The 16,311-nt window shown below is 37.9% G+C and overlaps 1 protein-coding gene across 2 annotated transcripts in view; it reads right to left on the bottom strand.

The window, feature by feature from the left end:
- Nucleotides 1–16,043, bottom strand: part of LOC145981069 (uncharacterized) — a 76,598-nt gene extending 60,555 nt beyond the window's left edge. Inside the window, exons 1-2 of one of the 2 annotated variants that reach the window (XM_083114184.1) lie at nucleotides 15,814–16,043; nucleotides 9,128–9,189 (exon numbers count right to left, since the gene is read on the bottom strand). The gene's annotated coding sequence lies outside the window, so the exon portion shown is untranslated. The remainder of the gene's footprint in view (nucleotides 1–9,127; nucleotides 9,190–15,813) is intronic. The other variant, XM_083114185.1, reaches the window with a different exon arrangement.
- Nucleotides 16,044–16,311: the final 268 nt, after the last annotated feature.

Raw genomic sequence — 16,311 nt, 5'->3', positions numbered from 1 at the left:
TTAATGCATCCTGGACTGCATTTGACAGACTAACGAGACCCTGTCACCTAAGACAGAGAGAGAAAGAGAGAGAGAGAGAGAGAGAGATCAACTCACATCCAGCATAATTTTATGTGGCTCATGTTGTTACCCATATATATTTGTAATTGTCCCTTCATCCTCCATCTCACCACCATTCATCCTCACTGTCGTAAACAGCCAAAAGTGGCAAAAAAGTGAAGTAAAAAATACAATAAACTAAAATCTAGCAAACATTGTGATATCAAAAATTCTTGACACAAGTATAATTTGTTGACCTTTTATTGACTTCTTAGCTTACTTCTTGATTTCCTTACTTTTTCTTGACTTTCATGAATGGCAGCTCGCAACCAAAAAACAAAGCCTGACTTAGATTCAAAATGCTTGTAATATCAGTCAATGGCAGCTGGGAACTACCCAAATAACACCAACTTTAGTGCTCTTTGTGCATAAACATTATTAGTTACAAAAAGATGGTCATTTTCGGAAATTTTCTACATTATCTAAAAGGTTGACAAAACAAATATTTATTATCAGTTCAGACAAGAAACTCTGTGGTGAATATAATTTTTGAATAAACACTCCATCATGTTCCAATGTAAAGCTTACAACTACCAAATGAACAAAATTCTCAGGACACAACTATGCTGGCACTGACTTCTAGAGCATTCACACAAGTCTTTATGTAGTTTGCTTCTGCTGCTATCTAGACATTATCAATAGCATAATAAACTTAATTAGCCATGAACCTATTGAGAATATCCAGGCAACAGTGAAAGCACATCTCATGAAAGTACACATGAATGCTCTGAAAGGAATTCTAAGCATATGTAACTTTTCAGAATTTGGAAAATCATAGTAGTTTTTCAAAAGGAGAGGAAACTTTGAAAACAGCTGCCTTGACATAAGCCAAAAGTCCAGCCAATCCATAAGACTATGAGCAGAAATGTAGACAATTCCATCAAAATAAGTGCACATGAATTTGTACTGTAATATTTCTAAATGTTGCTTTTTGTACCTCATGTTACAACTGCAAATATCTGAGATGACAAAAGTAGTAAACACATTTAAGTGAACATAGAAAGCTCTAGCAAGTGAAACATGAAACATATCATCACTGGCCTTATTTACGAAGCAGGTAAGTGGTTAGGAAATTTTGCTCCTATTGCTTATGTGAGCGCAGAGTCTTATGTATTACAGTGCTTGAATCATTGCAATTAAACAGATCATCCAGAGGATTTAAATCGGGACATGTTTATTTAGAATTGTAATGCTGAAAGTCATATTTCAGATGTATTTTTGTCTTGCATTTTTTCAAACATCCTGCAATTACAAGTACATGAATGATATCAAAATGTGTCATTGGTTTCAAACCAAAGTTTCATAGTTTACGCTAAAGATTTGAAAATGTTATTCAGACAATTGAGCAAATCTACCATTTTCAAAAGCCCTTGTAAGTTCACAATTATCACTCTGGTAATGTTTAACCTCTATTTGAAATGATGCATTTAGGTGATTTCCTTTGTTCCACAATTTCACCTACAAATGTGCAGGACTTACTTGAGTTTACAATACGGCATGACACTTAATTATCAGGAGTATCTTAGGATCTCTCCTTAATTTGTAATAGGGATGGGCCGATATGAAATTTTGGCCGATACCTATAAAGTACCGATATAAAATTTACCGATACCGATAACCGATATTCTACCGATCCGATATAAAATTAGAAATGGTACATGAAGAACCTGAAATGTTCATTTATCTCCTTAATAAATGTGTGTTTCGAGGTGACTGCAGTGCAAAATAAGTATAATATTACTTATAATTACTTTTCTAAAAAGTAGGCATCGAGATTATCCATAAAAATTACAACAAATGGCAGAATTTTGCACTAAATTATAAGATATTTATCGATATATCGGATCGGTAAAATAATCGGTAATTTTACCGATAAACCGATATGCCTATATCGGCCGATACCGATAGAGCACCGATTAATCGGTCCCATCCCTAATTTGTAAGATTCATTGAAAAAAATTTTTTTGATCAAGATATTCACCTAAATCTCGGCAAAATAACCTACAGATTGAAAATGACAAGGAACATGTCTTTCACTCATTTGCAAAACCCTGTTAGTGATATCAAGACCTGCATCTAAAGCTCTGAAGTCAATGATGGCATATGCAGAGGGGGGGGGGGGGGGCTGAAGGGGCTACAGCCGAAATTTTTAGAAAATAAAAATTCAAATGAAGTCAGTAAAGAATTAAATTAGGAAAAACTTAAAATGACCCCGATAATCACTTTTGTGTTTGAATAACTTTTAAAACAAAGATTTTAAACAGTAATTGGAGCTCATATCTCATGAAAATAAACTCCCAATAATAGTGTTTCACTGAAATTAATTTACGGCGATGCATTCCATGATCCAAGCAAATATTTAATCTCACCATGCTCAGTGAAGGTTAGAATCATGACACTGAACCCGCATCCAGATTCAGATGTAGATATTGGTACAATTTCAGTTTAATTCACACAATTTTTGAGTGAGATGGAAATGTGTTTTGGATTTTCTTTGTAGATGTGAAAACCTTTAACTAGTGATGCACACATACTGTCTCTTACATTAAAGTTCACCTGACATGTCACCATGTGTGTGCATTTAATAGGATATATACGAATAGAAACCCTTCAAATCGGCTATTCATATTGTGCACCAAAGATTGAAAAAAATACTTTCGACCATATTGTTTTCCTGTACTCCTGAACTACGGTTCTTCCTATGTGATGAATCAATCATTTAGATGTTTCAAGAGTAGCCACATCAATTTCTTACTCTGCTCCAAGAACTGAAGCATTTTGGTTTGACAATGATAGTATGGGTACTTTCAGAATTTGTAGAGAATCTTAAAATATAGAAAATTTCATCATAACTAACTACTTTGTCAAATGTTTTACCAATCCTTCAAACCTGAACCTCCCACGGGGACCATCTCAACTTATTTTTTAAGACACAATAAAACATTACTGATTTCAACAAGCGCTTTTATTTTTTATTTATTTATTTAATAGAAGATTCCAAATACAGCATTAGCCATTTTACATTGGAACGTTTTTATAGAACATAAGGACAAAAAAATAATAACATAATACATCAAAAATAATAACATAAAAAAAAAATTACATGTGGTTAAAAGACTTACATATTTTTTGCTAACTTTCTTCTAAAACTGTCCAGATTTTCAAAAATGTCTATTTGGCTTCCTAGATTATTATATTCACTGGGCAGTCTATGGAACAGAGAGCGCTGGATGAGACACAATCTCGGCTTCTGAGAGGCAAAAAGTTGAGTGCTTCTTGTTGAACGGGCAGGCACACGAAAGTGAATTTCCTGAAGAAGGCGGTCACTTCTGAGGTTGCCATTCACTATTTTATGTAGAAATATTTGGTCAGCCTGTCTATGTCTCTCTTGTGGAGTTTGGATATTTAACATTTGCAGGAGGATGGACTTTTGCAAGTGTTTTGTGGACGGAATTCGGTGTCGAACAATGGCCAGGAAGAAATTTAGGACGGAATTAAGTCTATCTGAATTTGAGGGGCATGCCATAGACCAGATCGGAGAACGGTATTCAATTTTAGGTGACACAAAAGATTTGTAAAAGGTGCTGAGGGCAGTCAAGTTGTTTATTTCCGTGAAACGATAGAGAAGACCCAGCATACGCATTGAACCCCTTGTGACTGTAGAGATGTGCTCAGAAAAGGAAAGTTTCTCGTCAAATATGACGCCCAGGTCCTTTTGTGCGGCAACTCTTTGAACACAATTATTTCTTATGAAATATTTAGTATTAAATGTGTTTTTCTTTAAGGAGAAGGTCATCATGGTACATTTTCTGAGGGTTGAGTTTTAAGTTCCATAATTCACACCACTTTATTAGAGAATCTAAATTCTTTTGCAGAAGTGTCATGTCACTGAAATTGGAGATTTTACTATATATTTTGCAATCGTCAGCGAACAAGAGAAGGTTCTTGCATGACTCGGAAAGATATTCTGGGAGATCATCAAGGTACAGGATGAAGAGAAGAGGTCCAAGAACACTGCCTTGAGGTACACCAGAAGATACAGCTTGATAAGAAGAAGACATTCCGGAAAGAACAACTTTTTGTTGTCTGTTTTGGAGGTAGTGCTTGAGCAGAGAGAGAAAGTTTCCATGAATATTGAAACGGTGGGATAATTTATGAAGCAGGAAATTGTGGTTTATAGAGTCAAAAGCTTTCGAAAAATCCAGATATATTACATCCAGTTGAGAATTTTCAGATATAGAGTTGATAGCGTCAGATAATAAAATCCTTAAGTTGGTTAAGCAGGAGTTTCCTGGTAAAAAGCCGTGCTGTGCTGTATTTATATATGGAGAGGTAAATTTGTAGAGTCGGTCCTTTATTATCTTTTCACAGGCGATAGAAAGTGGTGAAAGAAGGGAAATAGGTCTATAAGAAGAAACAGCACACTTGTCTCCAGATTTATATAATGGTACCACGTTAGCATTTTTCCATGAATCTGGAAATGTACCCTCATTGAAGCATCTGAAAAGGATTAAACGAAAAATCAACGAAATATGTCAAAAACACATGCAACTTTTACTATTCAATACAAAAGTACTTGTGAACAGTGTCGTGCGATGACGTGGACACTTGGAGTAGCAATCAGTGGTGTGCCAAAGGGGGGGGGGGGTTGATGAGGTACCATAAACTACGACCTTTCACCCATAGCAACGGGGGTGAGGGGGAAAGGGAGGTAGAGGTAGAAATCTTCCCTTTCCCTTCTGGTGGCCGTTTCTACCTGGAACTGGTGAGGTGGAGGAAAAGCCAGCTAGTGTAGCTCCTTCCAGTCTTGCCCGCTAATCTCACCGAGGGACGAGAAACACATGTAAAAAGAAGTGTTACATGTGAACGTTGGCTTCAACAAGACAATAAATATGACTAGAAAACTTCTTACATCACGTGCCAGCAACATATTTGTTAAAAACACTAAGGAGTTCTTCCGAGTTTTCGACTCCTTCAGAGAGTCATCTTCAGGGCTGGTCGAGGGAAGGCGGAGTGGATGCAATTGTAGTTCCACTGGCGTTACTCGATGTGTCTGCCGGGAGATGTTGCGGTCTTGCAGTGTTGGTAAGTCCTTGTATGTTTGGATTGTTGACTGGGGGAGATAAATTTTTTAAGTTTTACTGTGTTGTACCATGATGAATAAAGATTCCCACATAAATTGTCATTGAGGTTATTTGTGTTTTTGATCATGTGTACCCCTTCTTTAACATCCCGTTCTATTTTTGTGCAACGAAGGAAACGCAATCCTGTGGAAGTTGGTGGATTGTGTTTCCATTAAAACTTACAGGAAGGAGGAAGAAGCATCTTAAGAATAGCGAAGAATGCAAACAAGAAAAAGGAAAACAGAAGAGGAAGGGATTATCTACGAAGTGAAATGTAAAGAATGTCAAAGTGTGTACATAAAAGAAACGAAAAAGAGGCTGAAAGACAGGTTGAAACGACATAGGGATGATGTACGACTTAAGAGAGAGAGAAATGCAATATTTAAACACACGAGAGAAACAGGACATGACATAGAGTGGGATGAGGCTAAACAGATAGGAAGGGAGAAGAGAATACTAGTGAGAAAATGGAAGGAGGCCAAGAAAATAGAGAAGAAAGGTGAAGAAGACACAATGAACTGGAATGGGGGACTGAAGATAAACAAAGAATGGAAGAAGGTGTTAGAAAGAGTGGAAAGGACAAGAGAGAAAGAGGAGAGAAGAATGAAGGAAAAACAGCGTGAGATAAAAGAGTCCAACCACATTCCATATGGAAGAAAATGTTTAGCCTTTCAGGTGAAAGTACAGTTAACAAGGGAAAGTCACCTTCTAGAATGTTCCAGAACAACTTTCTAATAGTCTGGAGGGGAGTAATTTTTACATTTGTACATGGTGCAGTCTGAAGAAGACCTTGCTAGAAGGTTGAAACGTTACGTTCAGTTTATGTTTTATAATAAAATAAATTTCTGCCTTGGTCAGCATATTGAGTTTTTCATATCATGGAAACAAGGCTTAACGGTGTTATAATATATATGGAGGACGACATTTGTAATGAAAATGATCTTGTGTCACTGAACACACCTATGCATTATCCATGTTCACAAGTTCAGCCCCCCGCCAAAAAAAAATTCCTGCGTACTCCAGTGTCTGAAGTCAACCTCTGTGATGGAGTATTTAGTGCAGCATGCTATGGAGCAAGGGGTCCTACGTTCGAATTGCAGCCTGGGCATGTGTGTTCCTTGTGAATGTCCTTCACCAATTTCATCACTCATCCTCATCTTTGTAATTAACCACAATTGGCAAAAAAGCAAACTTAAATAAACGTAATTAACAAGCTACATCCTGGTAGGCTTTACCTAGTTTACAATACACTTTTCAACTTCAAGATCATCAGAACTATAATGTTACTCTACTATTTCAAATTCTTTAAAATATTTTCTTCTTCTCTGAATTCATCCGAAACTACGCAGGCATCACATAAATTGACAATATGCCTCACAACTAACAAATACGATCCCGACAGCAATGTCTTTCTAGAATTTGCAAGGATCTTTCTAGTAATCTCCTTTGTTCCAAGAGTTTCACCTAAATGTCTGTATATCTGCCCTAATTTACAAGACACTTCCGAACCTGAAAATCATCAGGACTGAATTGTTTCTCTTCCATTCGCAAGGCACTCGTTAGTTAGCTCTTTTTCTCAAAAGATTCACCAAAATCTCGCATACCTTACTTATCCCGGGAGAATGCACGTGGAGGGGATTTTACCACAAATTAATTTCTTTGCTTGCAATTTTGCGCATACCTGTTGGTTTGGTTCTCCCCCCCCCCCTCCCACCTTATCTATGCTGGACATGTGGCTGACATGCTGGGCAGCCAACAGTTATAACAGTCGCCTTCTACCATTTAAAAGGCACAGTTCAGTTTCATCTGTGGTGCTTTTGACTGGCATGCTTTCTCGTGTTATAGATTTAACAATAGATCTTTGTTGGACTTTTTCCCTGTAATTATGAACATGGAAGAAGAGGATCGCATTCATAGGCTTCGAGTAGGAGGAACAACGTAATAAAGAGCTTGGAAGGCAATTTGAAAGAGTAAGATGACACATCTTTGGCGATGAAGAATATAAATCAGAAAAATAAAGAATAAGCACCCACTGTTCACTCTAAGTTTGCCGTGAACATATATTGTTTTTTAATGTGTGGAATATGGAAATCTTGAGGGTGATGAAGTGCAAGTGAAGTAAAGAGATGAAATATATAAATATATATATAAAAAAAACTGTAGTAGTAAACGCAGAAAATATACTACAATTATAAATACATTTTAGTATCAAAATCTTGTTCTCTATAGAACCTTTGCATCAATTATATTGTATTCTTGGGACAATTACACTAACTAAGCAAGTCATGAATAGTATAACTTTTCAAAAAGGAGGGGATATCTTGAGCAACTAATTTGAATATTGAATTGTCAAAATTACACCAGAGAAAATCTTTAGCAACATTTTTCCAAGTTCTTTGAAAAATAGTTTAATGTAAAACAACAACCAGCCATGCAATGTTCCAAAAAATGTATTTACGATGGCACATTTTGTAAAACTTGGTTTGTATTCCTTTCCAGGTGTCAGTAATAAAAATAAATCTCTGCAATTTCAAATTGATAAACCATGATGAACATTTCAGGTTTCCATCAACAATTTAGAATCAAAAGGTTGGCAACACTGACTGCATGACTCGTGTATCTGGAGACAGTGCAAAACTGGAAGGAGAGATCGATGTAGATAAGATAGCTGGGTCTTCAGAAGTATGTAAGGCCTCCCAGTTACCCGTAGGCTTTCGATGCTTGAAGCTTCAAACCCCAGGCACAAAGTTTTTACTCACCGACTCGCTACGCAGGAGGAGCAAAGCCTGGCCCTGCAACCAGACAGGCATAATAAGCGAAACTGGCCGACGTCTAAGCCTCTGGCCACGAGACCCATGTAAATTTCACCAGAGTGCGACTGCTGGCAGCCACGGAGAGGAATGATTCCACAGACAAGACACCTCAGGCCAACCAACGGAACCAGCACCCAGAAACTTGACCCAAGGTCAACCTTCCAGAATAACGGATGAGATCCGGTACGGCTAAGGTGAACATCCCATTTAAGTTTCCATGAAACTGCCCTGGGATGGAAATCTTTAACCATAACACTAGGAAACTCATTATTAAACTAGATTTCAATTTTTCCCCCTATCTTATGGTTGTCTTGCACCACACACACAATAATTCTGAATGGTCCAAATTTAACAGGCCAGTTAAAAATGTTCAAACTTGGCAACATCGCATATTTTAGACATTATAAACATAACAAACATTCATTTGATTCTATATAATAAAAAAAATAAAGTATAAGCAATTTCATTCTCTTCAATAATGTCTAATATTAGTGTGTCATGTTTCCTCGAACTTTGTGTGTGCAAGGAATAGCAAGCAGCACTATGCAACTATAAAATGAAGTAAGTTACCGAAATATGTATTAATGCAAAAGTTGCCTGCATTCAATTTGCCGACATTTTCCCTCACTCCCTGCACACAAGTTAGCTTCAATGTCAGTATATTCTACATGGTAAAATGAAATGTGTGTTTGAACAAGAAATATGTATGTAACATGAATTTTTAAATCTAAATATTTATTTTACAACAGGCAATGTTGTAAATGTGAGAGATAAAAAAAAAGGTAAAGTGCTCCCCTGTGCATAGCACCACGCCATGAAGGCGTATAGGGGGTGTGGGGGTAACACCCCACACTTTCTTAATCTGGTCGTGAGTGGGGGTGATGTGATCAGCATCATGCCCCTGACTGCCTTTACCCCCAGGGTTTCCCCCAGGTACCCATGTTATTTGACGCTGGGTGGGCGCCGGGGCTGCTTCCAACGTTAGAAAAGTTCCCGAATTTGAACCGGCCAGGGATCGAACCCGGGACCTTTAGCATGGTAGTCAGACGCGTTACCGCCTGAGAGATAAAGAAAATAAAAGAAACAACTTACGAACATAAATTTTCTTCAGCGAGTCATCTTCATATCATCATCAGCTGGTGGATTCATGTGCACTAAAAGGCCAAAATATGTCTTAAAAACAGGCAAAATAAGCACCTAAAATATGTACTAAACTATATAAAAACGTATCCTAAAAATTGTGTATTATTACCCACACTCAAAGTTTGAGAATGTTAATGCTTATAATTTATTGAACTTGTAATCTATGCAATGTATGCATATAGTATTTGTAAACTATATCTTGAAATACACAAAATAATAATGTGTAAACTAAAATGTGTGTAACACTGCAATCTCTGAGGTCAAGAACACACTGACAAGTATACTTCTCCAGGAAATGTAGTGTTTCCAACTGTTGTATATTTTTCACTCTAAACTAGGTACAAGAAATGTCAATATCTTATAATGCAAAGTTTTACTGGAAAGTTAAGATTTTTTTAAAAAAAACGTCATGTAACAACAAAATTAAATTGCATCTATTTGTAACATGAAAACCTTGTCACTCTACCTTCTACAAAATCCTTCTCCATAGCAGTTCACAGTGTATACATCTTCAGGAACGCAGATTTCTGAATCTCAGCATGTTGTATATGGGAATTAAAAGGAAAGGAAGAATAGGCAAGACATTAAAAAATGCCCATGTAATATTCCTTATGATTTTAAGGATCACTTTGGTCCTATTTGCACCAAGCATAGTGGCTTTCTCAAAAGCTTACCTTCAATATTTTGTACTGCATTATGCATAAAACTTGAATGTAAGTGGGAATGTAGTATTGTGGACATTCTTTTTAGAACAGGGTTCTATGTTACAAATGTTTATAAATCGGGGGAAAATTGCCAAATTGTATGAGGGAAGGGATCTTTCGCAACTTTTAGGACACCATTGGTCAAGACATTAAAAAGTGACTAGGCCAATATTTGAAAAATACAGACATGTGCTGCAATTAGCGCAAAATGGAAATTTTGATGGAGATGGAATAGCAACAAGCATTGGGTTGCTTGTAGTCATTAGAAAACTCATTCCGGTTTTGCTTAATGTTAATGATAAAAAGATGCTTGAAAATACTGATAAAATTTTGTAACAGTGTAACAGTTGCATGACCTCCCCACCTCTTGTGGAAGTGAGGCTGGTAGTCTGTAGGTAGCAATGGTTCTTAAGGGCTGTTACGCAACAGGTTATTAAATTTAATGACCTTCCCCCCCACACACACAAACATAATTTACCTTAATTTCATACTGTTTAAAGTTTTGAAAATATGAACTTGGTTCATAAAGCCCCCCCCCCCCCCCCAGCTGCGCTGGAGATCTAGCAATGGGCATGCTGTTTAATACTGTACATTAGCAACACTATCTAACAAAGAGTGATAGGAAGGTGGCTCAAAACTTCCTACCACAAAACTTCTTATCATGATTTCAATAAGCAAGAGTTTGATGTCACCTACGCTTGTTGAGAAATAAAAAATTAGATTTATATTAGTTCTTAACCACTGGATGTAATGAAATTCTCTCATCATGGAATAACTGATGCCATGGCCTAGTGTTTTAAAAAGAGTGGCCTAATGAACAATGGGGACCAAGTTCTGATTGTCTAACTCCAAATTTATTGCAGTGCACAGTTGTTGGGTATCTTTTTTTGTTTCGTTCATTACATGATTCAATTTTGATTTCTAATTATGCCAGTTAAAACATATTCACATTCTCAATGCACATTTTGGCCGGACCCCGTGGCCAAGTGGTTAGCACATCGCGCTGCGATGCTAGGGGTCCCAGGTTCAAATCCCACTCGGGCATGGTTGTTTGTACATGTCCATTCATCAATTTTATAATTTCATCTCCATCTTCGCAAATTAGCCAAGAGGCACAAAACGCGAAGTAAAATAAAAACAAATCAATCATCAATCAATGCACATTTTATGGAGAACAACCTTTCCCTTCTACATATTCCTGTACGATTCTTTGAGAGCAGCCATTCATTTACTGTTGTTGGTTAGGTTGGTCAGTTTTAGGGCTCTTACCATTAACACATTCCGCCGGTAAAGGACCATGGTCATTTTAAAGTACATGCTTGTATTTGACCATTTAGCTGTGGTGTCCATTTTATCAGTTTCTTTAGGACATTTTCTCCCTCCGTGTTGATTGACGAACAAATAGGGGTGCACCATTTGACTTTTGGAGAGGAGCAATGCGGTACCCGAGAGCATGTCCAGGGCAACCGAATTACTGAGGAGTCCAGGGCGCCCAAAACATTCAGATCCTTTGGGGACCAATGAGAGGAAGGGGGGGGGGGGGGTTCATCGGTAGGGAACACCAGCAGGAACTATCAAAGATTGTTTCCTATCCTCAGGGCTGAAAATGTCGATGAGAAAGCACCATTTGCAGCCTCCACAACGGTATTTTGAAAAACTCGAAAATTTAAGATGACGGACGGCCACATTTGTTTTAGGCAAGTTTGGATTCAGAAAATGTCTGGGCTGGCTGTTTAAATGCCCCTCCCAGAGCTGGCCGTGAATGTGTTAATATAACACACGCATAAATAAACCTTTGGCATGCGAAACAGGCTAATCATATTAAACTGTAAATGATGTCATTATCATTAAGCTCTACATAAACATGACAGCTATTAATATTTTGCAAAGTATAATTAAAAAATCACCAAAATTCAGCTACAAAAACTGTAATTAATATTTTAAGATGTTTAATTTTTGCTGTAAGAAGAGTAGAAGATCTCTCTCTATCCATCTTGTCATTCGAAAAATAAATAACAATCTGCAACCTTTGTGTTTGGAAGTTGGTTTTGTACAGGAAGTGTTGTGAGTGAATAATGTGAACAATGGCCCTAGTTCCATTTGTTTTATTGTGACTTCATAATGCTACATACGTAATTTTTACATGGTTTGATTTCAATTTACGTCTGTTAACACATACAGTGGATTACTTACTACGCGATTCCTTGACACTGCTTTTTCACTTTCATATACATCTATATAGTTCTGTACTTGCGTTTATACTGTCTTGGTTAAGAACAAACTCCCCCTCCTGCCTAGGTCACAAGTGTGAGGTACAAGGGATTTCCGGTATCACTTCACAGAAACTGTTCCTTTACCATGAGGTGTGATGTGTACTGTCTTCTTGCGACTAAAATGTTTGAAGATTTTGTTCAATACATGGTTTCATGGTTAGATTAGGCAGGTCAGGTTTAGTTCTCTTAGCATTACAATACCACCCCTAAATGCTTTCTAAAAAAAAGTTTCGAAATTACTTCTACATTCAATTCCACTATACACTATACTGAACTTGAACTGGCGGATGGGAAACAGCAAATCAGCGCTCAGTTGAATTTTCTTCGACTGAGATTGGGAATTTTCAAGTCACAAGGTACTGAACGTTGTTCGCGGGACGAAACAAATTAGAGTTGGGCAACCACATCTTGCCAAACGTACTGTAAAGCGAGAAAGAATCTTGTTGGGCAACGGAATTGTCAGCACCAGAAATCAGCGGGTGTTAATGGTACAACTGCACACTCGGTCCTGAACGATGAAGTTTCCGGAAAAACCACCCACAGGTCAGAATGCAGGCAGACACAGAGTCATATAAAGACAAATGGCAAAAACAGAAGTATGCTTGGCAACGTTGGTTTGGAAGAGCGATGTGATGTCTTCAGCTTTTACTTCGCAACTGAGTTTATTGACACCCATAGGACCACATGCCCCAGAAAATAATTGCGAGACAGAAAGGGCCAGAAATAGCCTCCAAGGTCAGACATCAGTTGGAGTTGCGTTCAGTATAGTCTACGATACTTACTATTGTTTCTATCAACAGATAATGCCTTGTCCATGGGGAGGACACATGCTTGCATCAGCTATTTTTTTTCAAACATAAAAAACTTTTTTTAATAAATAACGCAAATAGTGCTCATTACTTCAAGGAAGCTTCATATTTTGTACGCCAAGGATTGTTAAAATTCTATGATAATAATTAGTCTATCTGCAAGGAGAATTTGAAAAAAAAATCATAAAACAATGTGAACCATTACCTGAACAATTACTATGATATGTAAAAAACAACTAACGTTATTCTAAACTGAAAAGTGATAGCACACTTTCACTTGTGACATTTAAAAAATAATCCAAGTTGTCTTGTCATGTTGACCACATAACATACCTGTTTTCTCCCTTCCCTGTATCAGTATGGTGCAGTTAACGTATGTACTAAAAATTATTTTTTTCTAAAATGGTCATGCAACCATTTTTTAAAAAAATTGGTTGATTTGACATGGAATGACCCAGTTACTATTTAGTTTAATCTCAATTTTTGACATACCGATTATTTCTTGTTTGTTCGTTTTTGCTTGCATTACACACAATATGGTGGAGAAATCTTGACTAGCATTGTCCATGATCAGTGGTTATGCAGTGTTGCAACCTTCTTCATCGAAAAATACCTACTTTCGTGTTACTGATTTTGCATTTTTTTCCAGGTTCGAAAACCCCACGAACCATGCATGGCAAGGTTAGGTCAGGTTCGGTTAGGTTAGGCAAACATAGTTAAAATTGTCATCTTCAAAATTGTGATGCTCTTGGAAAACAACGGTGTGGTTGGAAACACTGACCAGGGGTTACATCATCGAATGCACGCAACATTTGATTCACGAAGTGGAAGGACATAGAGGCAACAGCTTTCGTGCATTGGAGAGAGAATTAATCTTCAAAAATACATGATTTACCAGCGAAATAAATTAATCAATAGGAAAAAACACTTCCACGACCTTTCAAAAGTGTACGGAAAGTCAGTTCGGTAAGTACTTTATCCTGCAAAATTGAAGAAATACGTTTCGGGCATACTAAAATTTTACCTAGTGGTTATCTTCATGCACATAAAGGTGACTTGGCACTCGCCCTCCAAAATTTCCCTGCTTATGAAAATTTATATTAGGGCATTTTGTGGGGGCTTCTGGAAACTCCCACTTAGGCCACTAAAAATTTACTATAGTTCGGACACCTATAATTTCTTCGTTTCGTCAATTTTTGACATTCGTACTTACCTATCTGCTTGGCGGAACATTCCTTAAGATGTATTGATGTTTTTTTGATCAAAGTAATTGCAATTTTTCACATTACGAGTACTTCTTTCTCGGTCTGTTCGCTTGCCTGAGACACAATATGGCATGTACACCTTCCTACATAATCGCGCATCGTCATTGTGTTTTGTCGATTTTCATTCGTTATGCAGTGTTTAAACCTTCGGAACCCAAGAAATACCCGTGAACAAAGCTCATCTGGTCTAATTTTCTTAAAAAAACTTTTTCGCATTGTTTTTCGAAAAAAAAAATTGTAATGTTTCGTGGTGAATGGTTGATATGGTGAATATCTGTGAATGGTTTTTGGGGCTATCCATCCCGGAATCGGTAGGAAATTTAAACCAAAAAATTATTTTCGCTTGAAATTTCTGAGTCCAAATTTCCCACCGATTCCAGGCTCCGTCCCTGGGGTAATTGACCTACCGCTACCGCGGCCCCACCTCCGCTCCGGCTACCCGGCTTTATCTATAGAGTCCCTGTTAAAGGAATGTTAGAAATTGGCCAGAGTCACCTGCCCGCAAATGAGCCCCAAACTTTTAAATTTGAAGAAATCAGTTTCCAGGATACGGAAAACTTACCTGAATTTCAGCACGCATCCACGACACGTTATATTAGGCAATAGGCATATACCCACAGCCCATTATGCCGTTGTTTCCATTATGTACCTGCAGATGGCGCGAGCGTCGAAAGTCATGCAGTCTCACCAGTGTTTCCAAATGTGCCTTTTTTTTAACTAAGCTTACCTAACCTAACCTTGCCAGAAATGGTTCGTGGGGCTATCGTGAATGGTTTTTTGGCTATCGTGAATGGTTTTTGGGGCTATCATGAATGGTTTTTGGGGCTATCCGTCAATGGTTTTTGGGGCTATCGTCAATGGTATTTGGGGCTATCCATCAATGGTTTGTGATAACATAATGAACACGAAAGTAGGTATTTTTTGGTTAAGAAGGTTGAAACACTACATACCCCCTCCAAATCGACAAAACACAAGCACGACGATCCACAGCTGTGCGCGCCATATTGTATGTTCCGCAACGGAAGAAAGGACCTAAAAGGATTACTCGTAATGTGAAAGATCGAAGTTATTTTCGAGTAAAAAGCATAATGGCACCTTCAACTATGTTCCGCAATAGACAATTGGTAAGTACGAACCATTTAAAACTGAAAATATCCGATAGAAATGTGTCTCCAATATAACAGACATTTACCGAAATTTTTGAGTCCAAATTTCCCACAGATTCCGGGCTCCGCCCCTGGGGTAATTGACCTACCGCCCCCTACCGCAACCGCGGACCCGTCTCCGCTCCGCTCCGGCTTTCTCTATAGAGTCCCTGTTAAAGGCATGTTAGAAATCGGCCGGAGCCACCTGGCCCCAAATGAGCCACAAACTTTTAAATTTGAAGAAATCCGGTACATAACACAAAACACGTTCCAGATGTTAGACAATGCTACAGGAACTTATTCCCGTAAATAGTTTCGGTAGTTTCTTCTGCAAAAATGAAGAAATCTGTCAGGGGAACTAATTCTCTCTTAATATATAGACGAAGCTATGAAGCTATTCCCTAAACCACACAAAATTCAAGTTATTCGTGGAAATTACCTGGAAATTTCATGCGGTGTCTTAGTTTTCCCACGTTGTGATGTGATGCACTTGTTGCTCTGCTGGTTACTTGGACACTGTGAATTCCTAGGATATGCAATCAAAATTCTTCATTTACTTATGTGATAGTCATCTTGTAGTTTCTTTGGCGGACGTTACAGAGGAAAAACCGAGGGCTGCATCTTCCTTTAACACAACACATAAGAATTTAAATACTTGACGTAAAGGAAATGTATATTTACGTGTGACCTCAGCATCTCACCATCATCACGTGCTTTCAAGGAACTGTCATGTCAAGGTAACTTAATATACTATAAGGTAGCGCCATCCGAAAATTGCCGATCATGCACGAGCGCGTGACGTCATGTGGGAGGATCGGTTATGCTCGGTGCCCCTTCGGTTATGTTCGTTCGGGGCTTGGCCGAAGCAAACGGCCGCTATCATTTCTATGCGAGTTTCAGAGAGGGAAAGTGTTTCATTACTTTGAGGGGTAAATAT

This window comes from Lepisma saccharinum, chromosome 28 (assembly GCF_977018435.1).
Source record: "Lepisma saccharinum chromosome 28, izLepSacc3.1, whole genome shotgun sequence".
Taxonomy (NCBI): Eukaryota; Metazoa; Arthropoda; class Insecta; order Zygentoma; family Lepismatidae; genus Lepisma; species Lepisma saccharinum.
This window is presented reverse-complemented; position numbering and strand designations above follow the sequence as displayed.